Raw genomic sequence first — 13,958 nt, 5'->3', positions numbered from 1 at the left:
AGCAGAAACGAGTAAAACTCGATCCAAAACCCGAACGGTGCATTTTCCTTGGTTATGCACACAACACAAAAGGATTTAGAGTTTTTAACGTTGCCACCAACGAAATAATTATCAGTCGTGATATTATTGTCGTTGATGAAGGTCAATGTGAAGGTTTTGGCAAGGAACAAACAACTCCTGTTGAGTTTCTGGAACTGCTTTTTGCTGAAGGAAAGGATGAGTCAAATAGTACACGTAATAATCCGATTAATATTTCACCAACAGAAGAAGCATCGGATGGTCAGACAGAAGAAACCCCAACAAGGTTTGATCAGAGCAATGAAACTCCAAGGCGCAGTCAACGACAACACAAACTTCCAAGCAAGTACAAAGATTATGTCATTAATCGCAAATTTGTTCCTTCATCAACATTAGCTAACGAAGCAGAAAACGTATCGAGTGACTCGGACTATACGACACCAGAGAGCGAGTCTGATGAAGCGTTAGTTGTTTTCTCGCAGCGAGAAGATCCCAGAAACTATGCTGAAGCTATGAAGTCTGAAGATGCTAAACAGTGGATGGATGCTATCCAAGAAGAGCTTCAGTCTATTGAGGCTAACAATACATGGTCACTGGTAGACCTACCACCGGGACGGAAGGCGATAGGCAGCAAGTGGGTCTTCAAGACTAAGAGAGATGTGGACGGAAATTTGTTGCGTTACAAAGCTCGTGTTGTTGCGCAAGGGTTTAGTCAGCAGTTTGGAACTGACTATGATGAGGTATTTGCACCAGTTGTTAAGCAGACGACTTTCCGTGTGCTAATGGGGATTGCGGCAAAAAGGGGAATGGCGGTAAAGCAGTACGATATTAAGACCGCGTTTCTGTACGGCGATTTAGAAGAAGAAATCTTTATGAAAGTTCCACAAGGTGTGAAAGTGGAAGATAACAAGGTTTGTAGATTGAAGAAAGGGCTATACGGCTTAAAACAATCAGCAAGATCGTGGAATCAGAGACTTGATCAAGAACTAAAGCGCCAGGGATATACGAATTGCTTAGCAGACAGTTGCTTGTACAGGAAAAGATGCGGAAAGGAATGGTGCTACGTCTTAGTATATGTAGACGATTTGATAGTTGCGGGAGATAATCTTGACATGATTGAATCATTGCTTGCTGAATTGAAAAAGTCGTTTGAGGTTAACATTTTGGGCGACATAAGATTCTTTCTTGGAATAGAAGTAGAGAAAAATAAGCAAGGAGATTATTTTGTTAATCAGCGCAACTACATCAAAGATGTAATTATCTCTAGTGGATTAACAGATGCAAAGCCTTCTAGTATTCCTCTTGATCCAGGGTACATAAAGATCGAAGCAGAAGAAATCGAACTTTCTGATAATAAGGAGTATCAGCAGTTAATAGGCAAATTGCTTTATATTGCGATTAACACGAGACCAGATATATCGGCAGCCGTATCAATACTTAGCCAAAAGATAAGTAAACCCACACAACGCGATTGGTGTGAGTTAAAGAGAGTTGTGAGATATTTAAAGGGAACCATTAACTATCGTCTACGATTGAGCGAAAAAGGATGCGATAATGGTATAATTGGCTATTGTGACTCAGATTGGGCCGAGAACAGAATAGATAGAAAATCCAACAGTGGATATGTTTTTAAAGTAAACGGCGGTACGGTTAGTTGGACTTGTAGAAAGCAATCATGCGTAACGTTATCAACAGCCGAAGCAGAATTTGTCGCAATATCAGAAGGGATACAGGAAGCGCTGTGGTTGAAATTACTTCTTGAGGAATTAAACGATGTACAGGAAGTTATTATTCACGAAGACAACCAGAGCTGTTTGAAAATCTTATCAGGCGAAAAGTTGAGTAATAGAACTAAGCATATTGCAACGCGCTATCATTTTACTAAGGATCTAATTAAGAAAGGACAGATCAGCTGCGTCTATTGTTCAACAGAAGAAATGATCGCGGATCTATTAACTAAACCATTAGCCAGGATTAGAATACAGAAGTTAGTAAGCTTGATAGGGTTAAGTGTTTCACTGTGAGATATACAACGACAGCGTAAGGGAACTTGCGTTGAGGAGGAGTGTTGTTATGAACCAACGCAAGATGATTCTCATGAGAACTGGATTTAGTAATGAAAACACAGAACGAAATTTTATAGCAAATAGAGAGAATTATATTGTCAAAATTAGGAATAAAGAAAACCCTCTTCCGTTACTGCATCCAACCAAACAAGACGTGTTTTCTCTCAGCTCCGAACATAACCCTAGTAGTTTACAACACTTTTGCGTACTACCCTCATCATCGTGTCAAGCTCCCATGAGCGGATTCCACCACAATCTTGTTTGCGTTTCCCCAGCTCACCCATGGACGCGGAGAGATGGCCTCAGGGGAAGTCATTACGAGCGGACTCTCGATGATGTTTTGGTGAGTCTTTCCGGTGATAGTTCACTTGGAAACAATTCGCTCCGTATGCAAATGCGCAAATGCGAGGAAAATGCAATTCCATCTCCGGTACGCAATCTTCCTTAGCATGCTACAATAGTGAGTAATGAGTGCGTCAAAAAGTAAAAGCGCCACCGTTGTGCTTTCCGTGCTGAACTTTCTAAATTAGTTTAAACAGTGAACAAACTAAGGATGATTTGATACAGATTGAGATTGAAACAGAACCAGAGAAGTACATTGCTTCATTAAAGTAGCAAACATAAAAATGCAACGAAGAATCATTCATTAATATTACATGCTGCTCTCCTTTTCCGGATAGTCATACTTTTAAGCCATCCTTCAGGGTCGGCGAGGAAACGTTATGAGTAATCGGCAGCTCTTTGAAATGATTTGCACAGCGGATTTTACGATTTCGAGTGATAGTGATATCGTACAAATATATGAAACCGTAAATCTTATGTAATACTTCTACAAATTGTATAGTAAAATGTATGAAAAATAATTAAAAATCTAAAAAACAACCATAAACAATGGCCACCTTTGCCTAAGCTTCGGATACCATATAACGATATGCTCGAGATCGATCGCAGGGCAAAATACTTATACTACACTAACGCGTCATCGCGCCTTTCCCTGTTGTCTTAGAGTGCATTTTTGTTATTTATTCTCTTGCTGATCATACTGCCCAGGGCAGTTTGCTGGACGCGGGCAGCATAAATGCCATGGCAGAAAAGCAGCATAAAGTTCGCCAACTTCTGCTGCCTCCTACCAATAACGGCAGAGAAGCGCAGCGCATGGTGTGTGGTGGCTTGGAGAGCGGAAAAACAAACAAAAGCAACAGAATTGAAGAAAATTTATGATATCAGTAACTGTAGATCTTCGTGTGAGCCGTTGCGCCGGAACGGTGGGGATGGATTCGGTTGTCAGTGATGGGGAATCTTGCCCTTGACTGACCAACACGTCCTCCCGATACGATTTCTTCCAACCGCTTTCCAACCGACCTATCCACGATCGCGCTGAAGATTCTTGCGAACGGATTGAAAAGTATATGCAGTATACATAAAAAGATTCAATTTGGTGCTAAGTACACATGTTTGCACATTTTGTTTTAAAATAAGAAAATCGAGCACACGCATGGGTACGTGAATCAACGACTTGGTCTTGTATTCACGCTTTTTCTCTCAGAACCTATCAATCCGTGTCGCTGATCTCTTCATGGTTGTTAAGAGTTGGGCGATCAAGGAGCCACCGGAACAGAAACTGTGCTCGAGCCCACGTTCTGCGGACACTGCGTTGAAGTAGTGAAGAAGAATGGCTTGTTTGCATTTTTGAGCACCGAATCAAGCCTGTTCTCCGTTCCTTCTTCTGCGGCGTTCTTGCGAAACCAGAAGCGGAGCAGATTTGGCTGAATAGCCGCATAAAGGATGGTCGTGTCGTGGATAATCTGCTAATGAGCTGAAAGTCCCCCACCGAAAGGTATACATTATAGAAGGGCGTTGATCGCATAAAACTGTGTGCGTTCTCATTTCGATTGCTATCCCTTGCGAAAGTATCGTACAATTGGGTTGATTTTGATGTTTTGCTGCAGTTCATGTCTCTGCCGTGTATGAACACATAATGATTAATTAACCATACGATAAACTACCACAATGCCGTGCACTATGATTTATTTGTTTGTTTAAAGCATAGCTTATCAATGCACAGAACATTCATACACTTACTTACTTCCTCAAGAGAGTTTAGTGGCGTTTTTCAGTATGTATGACTTTAGACCTTCAGATATATCGAGAGATAGTAAGTATCGCATTATTAAACAATCTTGCAACAACGAACAATGGTAATGCTCGGCTCGCTCAACTTTGAAACACATAACTATAAAATCTTCACGATCAACTTCAAATAATACACATCTAACATAAGCTTACCTTTTAAAGTAGTAGATTCAATGTATGTACGTTCATCATAGAACGTGGGTGTTTAAAGGCAGTCGATCTCGATTCAAATGTACGAGTAGCTAGACGACGATTGCTTCATCCTGTTCATTACACCACTCGCTACACAGTTGAGTGACTTTTCCGGAAACTAAACAAAAAAAGATAGAAAAACATCGCAAAATGAGACCAACCAGTTAAGTACATACACATGCGCAGCGTAAAAGGGGTGAAAAATTAGTCCAGCTCATTAGAACTGTAAATTTGTGCTCGTTAAATTTCCGTTTCGTCAAGTAGCTGAAACGCTTCGAACGTTGTTAGTGATTGCGAGTGGTTGGGCTGACGCAGTAATGTTATAGAAGAGCGTGGATGCTGACGCTGTGTTGCGCCCAGCCCAAATGTTTCACGTAGTCCCACCCAGTGCGCTTGCCGCGGGCGGGCGGGCGGCTCACAGCACAGCTTTTTCTCTTTTAATTTCACCGTTTCCACGACGTTTAGGCCGAAAAAATGGGGACTCAAACAATAACAAATAAACTTCCCTCAACAGTACCACCGTTTTTCGGTTCGCTTGCTCGGTTAACTGTGATGAATTTATTCGTCATGTTTAGTGAATCAACAATCGACTAGCTTCATTTTTCCTTGGACCTTGGTCGTAGTGCAATCTGACGATCACGATCGTTTTTCATCAACAGAAAACTGCGGCCACAGTTTTGATGCCACCAACCTTCTTGGCCTTTTTTTACAGGGCTGGCGACTCTTCCGGCACCCTATTGTGTGTGTGTGTGTGTCTTGGGGCTGGGTGTTGGTACGAAAATGGAATTTTCATTTTAAACTTTTCTCACATCTATTTTCTCTTCTCCGTGGTCTTCCAATCTTCTTGTGCGCCTTCTTTTTGCAGTGCATATTTTTCAACTGAGAATTACAATTTTCCTATATATTTTTTTTACAAACACATTCCTTTTGCTGAACGATTAATTCCCTCGACAGCAGGGAGAAGATTTTACGGGCATGATTTAAGCGTGCGACCAGACCAATGGTGCACATCTATTTTTAACAACGGGTTTGATTCGAATAACAGCCAACTGGTAGACTGTGGCCGTGGTCAACTCAATGATTATTTTTCAACGTTGATGCTCCCCAAAAGCTATGGTTTACTATTGCCCCGTAGCTAAGCAAGTGCTGGGGTTGGGGGAAGATAATTTGTCAATGTAAGCATAGATAATAAATATATATTAAAAAAATATGAAAAAATTCAAACCTAGGTTATTGGATTCTTACCAGGCAAAGCAGTGTAGAACGAATCGGAATTATCAATATTGTTGTTTCAAAGTTATTACATTGTATCAAGTTCCAAGCGATTACATCGAATGAATTTATAAAAAAAATCTATCATCAATATAAATCAATTTTAAGAGCAAAGGATATGCATCTTCTATAGCCACCAAACTTAAAATTATATCAGACAAAATAAATAAATTATTCTTTTCTCGTTGTCAAGAGTTGTAAATGCAGTAATAGACTTTTTGTACAACCTCATTAATAAACATTTTGTACAACGTAGAATTTAACTACGTCCGTTCTTTACATGAGTCACTAATCGACCATCCTATGGATGGATAACCGCCCCTAAAAACAGTAAAATGCACCATGAACCAAAAGTTTTCTCACAACTCATTGGTTCTTTTAACGTGTTAAGGCACAATGTTTGCCAATCAATCATTCAGTAGGCATCACAAGTTTGCAAACTAGCGCACGTTTCAAATTCGAATGTAAATATAAAGAATTTAAATTCACTACCAGTTGGAAATAAAAGCGTCGAAAAGCACAGACGCACAGTTGCAGAACCCAACCAAAAGAACATTTCGTGCGGTGTTTGTAGTGGATATTGATTGAGCACGATTGGAGAGGATTGAGTGAAAAACGAATTCAAACGTACCAATCATGCAAAAAAAAAAATCCAACAGAGGTGATGTCAACCTGGTTGCTTATAATTCCACATTTGCAAATCAATCGAAATCATTATCCGGTTGAAGGTGTGAGAAGAGGAATGATGATTAGAAATACCGCATTTCGTTGAAGCCATAAAAGACATGACCGTTTTATAGCTTCTTCATATTGGCGACAATCGTGATTTGTTCGATGCTGAAGAAAGGCATAACAAACAAAAGTAAAAAAGCCTAACACCCAATTTTCTGTCGCTGATAATTTGAAAGCATGGCGTTTCGAAACCACACAGCATGCACAACAAACATCTCTCTTTTGCATGATTCAGTGAACATTTTTATGCACCAAGTTTAGTGCCATGCTCTATTTCTTGCTTTATCCTAGGTTCATGGTTAAATTAGGGCTAGAGTGCACCGAACGGTGTACTCTTCTAGTCTGCAGTTTTCTGCAACTATCCGCAGAACTTCTACTCCAATCGCGTTTCTCGTTCTTATGGGTGCACAAAAGCTTCCTCCGGCACCCTTTCTTTTGAATATTCATGCTGATGTTGATTGCAATGCGGCGCAAAACCACCGCCCGTACATCGCTGCGGTCTGATCGAAAACCGTAAATTCATCATCATCATCCCCAGGAACACCCCGCAGGTTGCGCCAACAATATAGGAACATTTTCTGACACTCGAATTAGTTTTTTTGTTTTGTTTTCGGTGGTTTGACTCCACAATTCATTCTTTAGAAAGCACTGTTGTGAGAATGCAAAACAACCTCAGTTTTGAGCGTAGTACGTGTAGATAGAGAGAGCTTTTTCGTTAATTTTCCCCATGCCATCCAACACAAGGCATACATTTTCGATAGGTCCAACGGTCGCATGATATGGCCGGCTAGAGTTCAAAGAGCTCATTTGCATTTCAACACGAGGCGAATCACGGTGACAGAGGAGTGATTTGCATCCTGTTTGTTAAGTAAGAGTTAAAAACATGCTTTCACTTGCCAAACTACACCCCATCAGAGGAATGTTTTTTTCATCATATTTTCATTTTATTTTAGACACAATTAAATTTGATTTTTTTCTATGTATACACATTTTTCTGTCTTTAAGCTTTGCATTTTTAAAAAAGATTTTTTCTTGAAATATTAATCAATGGATTTGTACTGTAATAACTATTCCACGCTCGGTCTAAGGGTTCCTTTTGTAACATTGGTAAAGCGTTGAAAAACCGTCAGCTATATAGAGCCGGTAGCAAGATTGCTAATGAGCATAGAATATTTCAGTAGAATAAACCAGTCTGCTGCAGAACCTGCCATAGCGAGACGCTTTTAGCCTTTCTATAAGAGAACATTGGAAGTAGTTCAGCATTTACGTAGCTGTATCGGCCTATGAATTAAAGATGCTATCCAGAATGGACTTGGATCATAAAGCTATTTACGAAATACCATTCAATAAATCGATAAAAGTTCGCGCGTATAAAGCATCCCCCGACATCTTTCCAAGTGGTTTGCGGTTATTGGTTTTTCGTTGCTTCTGCTGATCGAGAAATAGCGCTCTGTTCGATCCGGGTAGAAGACGTACGGGTGTCTTTAGAACTCGCCTAAAGAAGCTAGTAGCGTCCGTCCAAACACACATACTTCGGGTTTGATTTCCGGTGCAGCTTTGTGCGCGGATGTAGCATAAACTCTTCCTTCGCAAAAGTACACAGCAAAGGTTTTTTCACTAGATGCACACACACGCACATTCGTTCGTTCGCCCGTTTGGGGAAAATAGCTCGGAAAATCCCACCCCACCAATATCACTCACGGGTACGCCGCTGCCGGACGCTGTTGTTTTGCATTGCTTCAGAGTGTGTTTTTGCTTTGTTGACATTACGCCGAAGCGAACACGACTACATACGCAGTGGCATTTTCTTTTAGGTGTTTCTTTTCTATCGCACACACTAACCGGTTGCCCATGGGCGTGTACCCATCTCGCTCGCACTCACGTCCCACGCGGGCCACTTGGGAGCCATTATTCTTTCTTTAGGAGAGAGAGCTAAAGCAACCATCATTTTATTCACTTGCTCATTTCGCTTGCTTGGATCTTGGATTTTGGTTTTTATTCTTCTGTTTCGTTATATACTCCCACAAAGGTTGTGATGAGACGTGCCCACACTAGCTTTTCCGTTTCACAGAATTAGTTTTCACAGATCAAAAATGTAAAATAGAAAATTCTACCACCCGTCACTCACCTACAACATCACGCGCGTTCTTTTCGCTCGATTGTGGCTTTCGTATGCCGTACACACACCGATCAGCGCACTCTCAAACATTCTCGAACTGCTAACAATTTACGTTCAATCGCCCTGGTTTCACCTGGCACTAATATTCACTGACAACGCAAAACGCGAAACGAATGGTTGGTTCTATGCCGCACTTGCACTGCACTGTGAAACGAAGTTCGGAAAAGATTCGAAACACCACACCTGGAGAAACACACTTTTTCACTTCATTTGTTCAGAAGTTGGGCACCATGAACTCGAGCGCAGCACCGTCACTCTGCACGCGACCGAAGTTGAGATTGAAGTGCGAGAGTGAAGAAAAAGTGCGTGAGCATGAGCGTGTTTTGCGTTGGTGTGCGTGTCGTCGGGCGCGCGTTGAATGAGTGAAACAAAGCATGTGCAAGAGAAAACGAGAACGAAGCGCAGTTTCGAGACGAGCGCGAGAGCTAAATGAGAGAGAGAAAAGAAGAGCAAAACCGTACTGTTGAACAAGGTTGTGTGCGTTTCAGCAGGTATAAGCGCTGGCCGTAGGCAGGGCTGGTGAAACATTTCGTTGCAATATAGGGTGTAAACATTTTGAGAAATTAGAAAAGCGACGATTTATTCTTCATTAAACATTTTTGATTATTTTTCTTTCTTTTTTACTACATGTTATATTTTAAAGTGTGTTTGAAGTGAAAAAATATTTAAAATCCCTTGCCTCGTAAACCCTGTTTAATATGTGCATGTGCATTCTCAATTTGTTTAGTAAAACAATGTATTGTCCATCCTTCTTCCTCGAACGTAGTCCGCCTACCCGATCCATCTGTTGTCTTTTTACTTATGTGCATCTACTGCATCTAAGGGGGATGAAATCAATAAACGAAATCGGAACGCATGCCATGGGCATTTGTAATTTGAAAATTCAAATAAATCACAATAATACATGGTGGACATTTTCGCTGATAAAACTTATTACACACAGTTATCCAATCAAATTATTACACAAGTAAATGATGAACATGTATAATAACAATATCTAGAGACACATACACTTAAAAGGCTATGTTTCATTTGTGAACTTAACGTACATATCGTCCATGTGGAGCATTGATGAATGGTTATTTGCTAGGTTTAGTTATTTTATATCTTCTTCGACACGCATATCCGTCAAGTGCACTGGGGTACCTATCGTTGATTAAAAACTATGTGTACGTGCAAACAGACGATCCCTCCATTGCCATTTTGAAAACAACCCCAAGTACAATGATCTTCATAAGTTTGCGGTGTCCTGCAACGGTCCTCTACTCTGAACGTTTGCTCAACCATCAACGGATCTAATGCGCTAGCTGTTGCGGCTAGCCAAACATACAAGAATCGCAACAACTTTCCTTTAAAGAGAAATAATTTTCGCTGCATGCACACCGTCGTGCACGGCGCAGCGTACAAATAGAGAAGATGCCCTGCCCGACTGGTTAAAGCATTTCGCAGCCATGTGATGCATTGCTCCGGCTGTCTGGCTCGGGTGTTTCCATCCTTTTAGTAGATAAATAGTGGTACCTTATGGTACCTGGAAACTGGGAAAGATAAAGTTGGTAGCGCAAGAAATGTTGCAGTTATGTGATGATGCAAGTGAGTAAACGGAAAGAGGAGTGGATGGCCAGACATAGAGGACACGCAGAGGGAAGGAATTTTGCACTTTATAAGGCACCGAAACAGTGAAGGTGAGTGATGGTCATTTGCTATACATTCATGGTGCTATTAATATGAAACATAACGGCAGTAAGTATGTTGAATGGTATATACTCCCACATATGAACATTCAAATGAACCTATACTTTAGTTGTTTTATGTTCCACAAATAATCTTGATGTGTATATTTAGGATCAACCAGCGTCTTTATCTCTAAACAGTCGAACAATATTTAGCCTTCGTTGCACTATCAAATCTTTGTTGAAAAGGACAAACTCGACATTAGTGTTTGTGTATCCTTCCAGGCCGCATACTCCGAGAGTTGCATACAAAACTGCATGTTTATGGTGTGTACGCCTCCATGTTTATAGTTACTTTATCTTAGCCATTTTCTGTTTATGGTGGCAATAAATGTGGAAAAAATGATCTGTATTCAATCGTCTATTTTGTTTCAATAGGGACACCCTATAGAAGTATGTATGCTTGAGACCGTCTTTACTATTCGAAGGTCAGAGCGCATGGGGAACCTGCTATCTGTCTTTTTTTCTTCCAAAAGGGAAAAAATATGTTTTCTACAAAGCTGATATATTTTCTTCACAAGTGATGTTGTAATATGGTTTCGAGTTTGCTTTAGAATTTTTCTGTAGACGCTACAGCGTGTTCCATCGTTACAGTTACATGTAAATTTTATTAGATCTAGCGTCAATCTCAGATATTGAGCTAACAAAGTAAAAGAAAACCAGTGTTTGAACATTAGCATACCCCAAACACTGCGAGCCTTTGCAGCAGCTTCATGTTTTTCATATCTTCGTTTGTCATCGTTCGTTATGGCACACACATTCGTACGGGACCTTGTACCGGAGACATCGCTCACTTCCAGATTCATTTGCAGGGAACAGCAGGCAACCCGCAAACGGGCATGTGACCTGCCAGGAAGAAGACGAGGTTTATAGAAACCCCGAAAAAAACGTAACCAGAGAGAACAAGGAAAAAGAATCGAAGAAACAAGTCGAAATCATGATAAACCATAATATATGACCCTACTGATCGATTGGACTGATCGAAGATGGATCGGAATGGAATGAGTCCACGAATCGCTCATGAAAGCGAAGAAGGCAAAGGCGAAGAAAACCACCACAATAAAGTGGAGGAAGAAAATCATGTTCGAAATTAAACAAACAAAACGCAATACAATCTCCAATTCCATTCCTCAGACACGGGTCTGCGTGTGTGTTGTACTGCCTGCGCGAGAAGGTGATGCGTGTTATGGTAGTTAAATCGTTTTATTTTTCTTCTCTTCTACATTCGAGCCTGGGTTTGTCTCGTTAGCAGATATGATGTCCAAAGCGGACAACTTGCTGGTCCTATCCACCAAAGAGCCTTTTGAATGAACCTCGACGTTAACACGATCGTTGTGTGTTTTAAGATATTCAAGTTCGGTTCAACTATTAACTCATTCTGGAAGTTTATGTTGAAATTATGATAAGTTTTTAAATGTTATTTTCAATTAGCGCCGTATTGTCTTGTTGAGCAATGTTTTCAAACACCTTGTGTGATAAACATTTAATAGTCTTTAATTTACAGCAGTGTATATGCAACACAATGTGTTTGATGAGCTAGTGTGCTAGGAAAGTCAGAATTACCGATGATAATTAATATCCGGCCTTTGCAAGGTAAATTGAAAATTAACCCAAAAGCCAAATTCCTCCTCCGGGTGGCGATGGCTGCCACACTTTGGCTTGTTAGCAATTGAGGTGTCTCGACATACCTAGAACCACGAATCGACATGTTCGCAATGGGTACAGCGATGGGTGGGCATATCGTGTGTAGGGTAGAAAGAGAACCACCTATGCAAGAACAACGGCCGAGAAGAAATCGAACGAACTAATCTCCATAAATAAAATGTCTTAACAAGATGAATTTTAAATGTTTTGATGCGGAAAACCAACAAGAATGGATGTGAAAGAAGCATACAAAATCGAAAACAGTGCAGTGTGTACTGGTTGATGGTAGAGAAGGCTCGAGTAAAAAAACACACATACGAGAATGGTAATCAGCAGCCAGCGAAGGTGTAGGAAGGCAGTCCAAACCTCGATCTCATCGCACTCACACAACGCAACAGCGATGGTTCCGGAGCACCAGCAGAGCCAATAGAGGCAAGCCTGCAGAAGGCTACCGTCGAGGTAAACGGGTAGTGAGGTGAAAGAACACCAAACCATGTCTTGTTGAAACGGTGTGAAGCAAACGAGATGTGTTCGATTGATGTTTAAAATATCTCAAGGTGTGTGGGGCATAAACATAAGCATAATCAGCCTCTCATGTCTTTGGTTCAGCCGTGGATGTTGGGGCAGGTGGCGAGCGTGAATGTTTCCTGTCTCATGCGCAGCGCGCCACATGCGGTGGAGACCCTAGGTATTAGCAGATTAGCACAGGGTTCGAGGAACCGGCACTACGATGCGCAACGGTCGACTTATCCTTCCATCTCAACGTCGTATGCGAGGGAGACTGTAGGGTCGCTTGGAAAGACGTTAGATATGTTAGAGAGTGTGCTAGAAAATTGCCGGAGATTAGCTTATGTGGAACTAGGCTTCAATTTCTATAATTGAATCTCGCTCAGCAGTGAGCAGTGAGTCTAGTCGCCTCGCCAGGTGGCTCTGATTTTATCTCTCACACATCCTCTATCTTCGCTTTATTGAAAATGTACGTATTGTACGTCCTTTGCAAAGAGGTTAAATTTCACAAACCATGGTCTTCCAGCGATCGATCAAATAGATGGATGCTGGCTAGGCGTCAAGGTTCGAAGGTTACGTGCATGTTTGAATTCGTGAGTTTCTGAATCATGGTCTTTAGCACAAACGACAACAGCTCGAACCATTGACCGTAAGGTACGAGTCATGAGGAAATAATATGTCTGAATGGTATGTTGCGAAATGGTAAAATACATTTAATTTATATCCATATCTAATTGGCGAAAGATTTGCTTTACCTAAAATCACTTTAATACTAATCCAGATCATCTCCAGAAGCACCAAACTGTTGTAATGAAATGATAGTAAAGAACCAGATTAAATATTTCGCTGAAAGGAGTGAAAGGAAAGTATTGTTTCGAAAGCTATCAATTTCTCCGCAACTTTCTTCTGAGGGATCAAAACACTGTGTCAGATTTTTTTTAAACGAAAAATGGCCGCACTCATAACAACTACCGAAAACACACCATCGCCATTGGTAGGCATATGCGTGTAAAGGATTCAGTGCGGGTCCCATCAATCATTGCGCCCAATCTCGGCAGGATCTCTTCGGGGTGGTTTCGGTGGGCTGACAAGTTCGGAATGGTTTCGCGATGTGTGTGTGAGGTGCTTCTGACAGGGCGAAGTTGGTTCGTTTGGAAGTTGGTACGCTGGTACGGCGGCAATACGTGGCAATGTGCGGTGTTGTTTGGTGTACGGAAGGATTTTTGTTTGATTTGACTTAGCAGGGTGTTCGGTATGGGGCAATTTATTTCGATCTCACCCGAATCCCGGAGCGGTTCACCTAGCGTCGTGTGCAATCGACAAGCTTAGATCAAACACACCGAAAGCTGAACACTAGCCCACGCTATGCTTAAGGTACGATTATTTCTCTGTGCTTTGGACGCATAGTTTCGTGGGAGGAAAATATAGCAGTCGAAACAGGTAACTTCAGTTGATTTTTTTATATACTGAATGTCTGTTGACTTT

The 13,958-nt window shown here is 41.2% G+C and overlaps 1 protein-coding gene across 6 annotated transcripts in view; it reads right to left on the bottom strand.

Moving 5' to 3' along the window:
- Positions 1-13,958, bottom strand: part of LOC120960024 (frizzled-2) — a 64,040-nt gene that overhangs the window by 27,865 nt on the left and 22,217 nt on the right. Inside the window, exons 1-2 of one of the 6 annotated variants that reach the window (XM_040383889.2) lie at positions 8,542-8,909; positions 4,371-4,527 (exon numbers count right to left, since the gene is read on the bottom strand). The exons of 1 other annotated variant lie outside the window; for it this stretch is intronic. The gene's annotated coding sequence lies outside the window, so the exon portion shown is untranslated. 4 more of the 6 variants (XM_040383890.2, XM_040383892.2, XM_040383891.2 and 1 more) reach the window with 4 other exon arrangements.

This window comes from Anopheles coluzzii, chromosome 3 (genome assembly GCF_943734685.1).
Source record: "Anopheles coluzzii chromosome 3, AcolN3, whole genome shotgun sequence".
In the NCBI taxonomy this organism is placed as follows: domain Eukaryota; kingdom Metazoa; phylum Arthropoda; class Insecta; order Diptera; family Culicidae; genus Anopheles; species Anopheles coluzzii.
The sequence above is the reverse complement of the archived record's forward strand: the minus strand, read 5'-3'. Positions and strand labels throughout refer to the sequence as shown.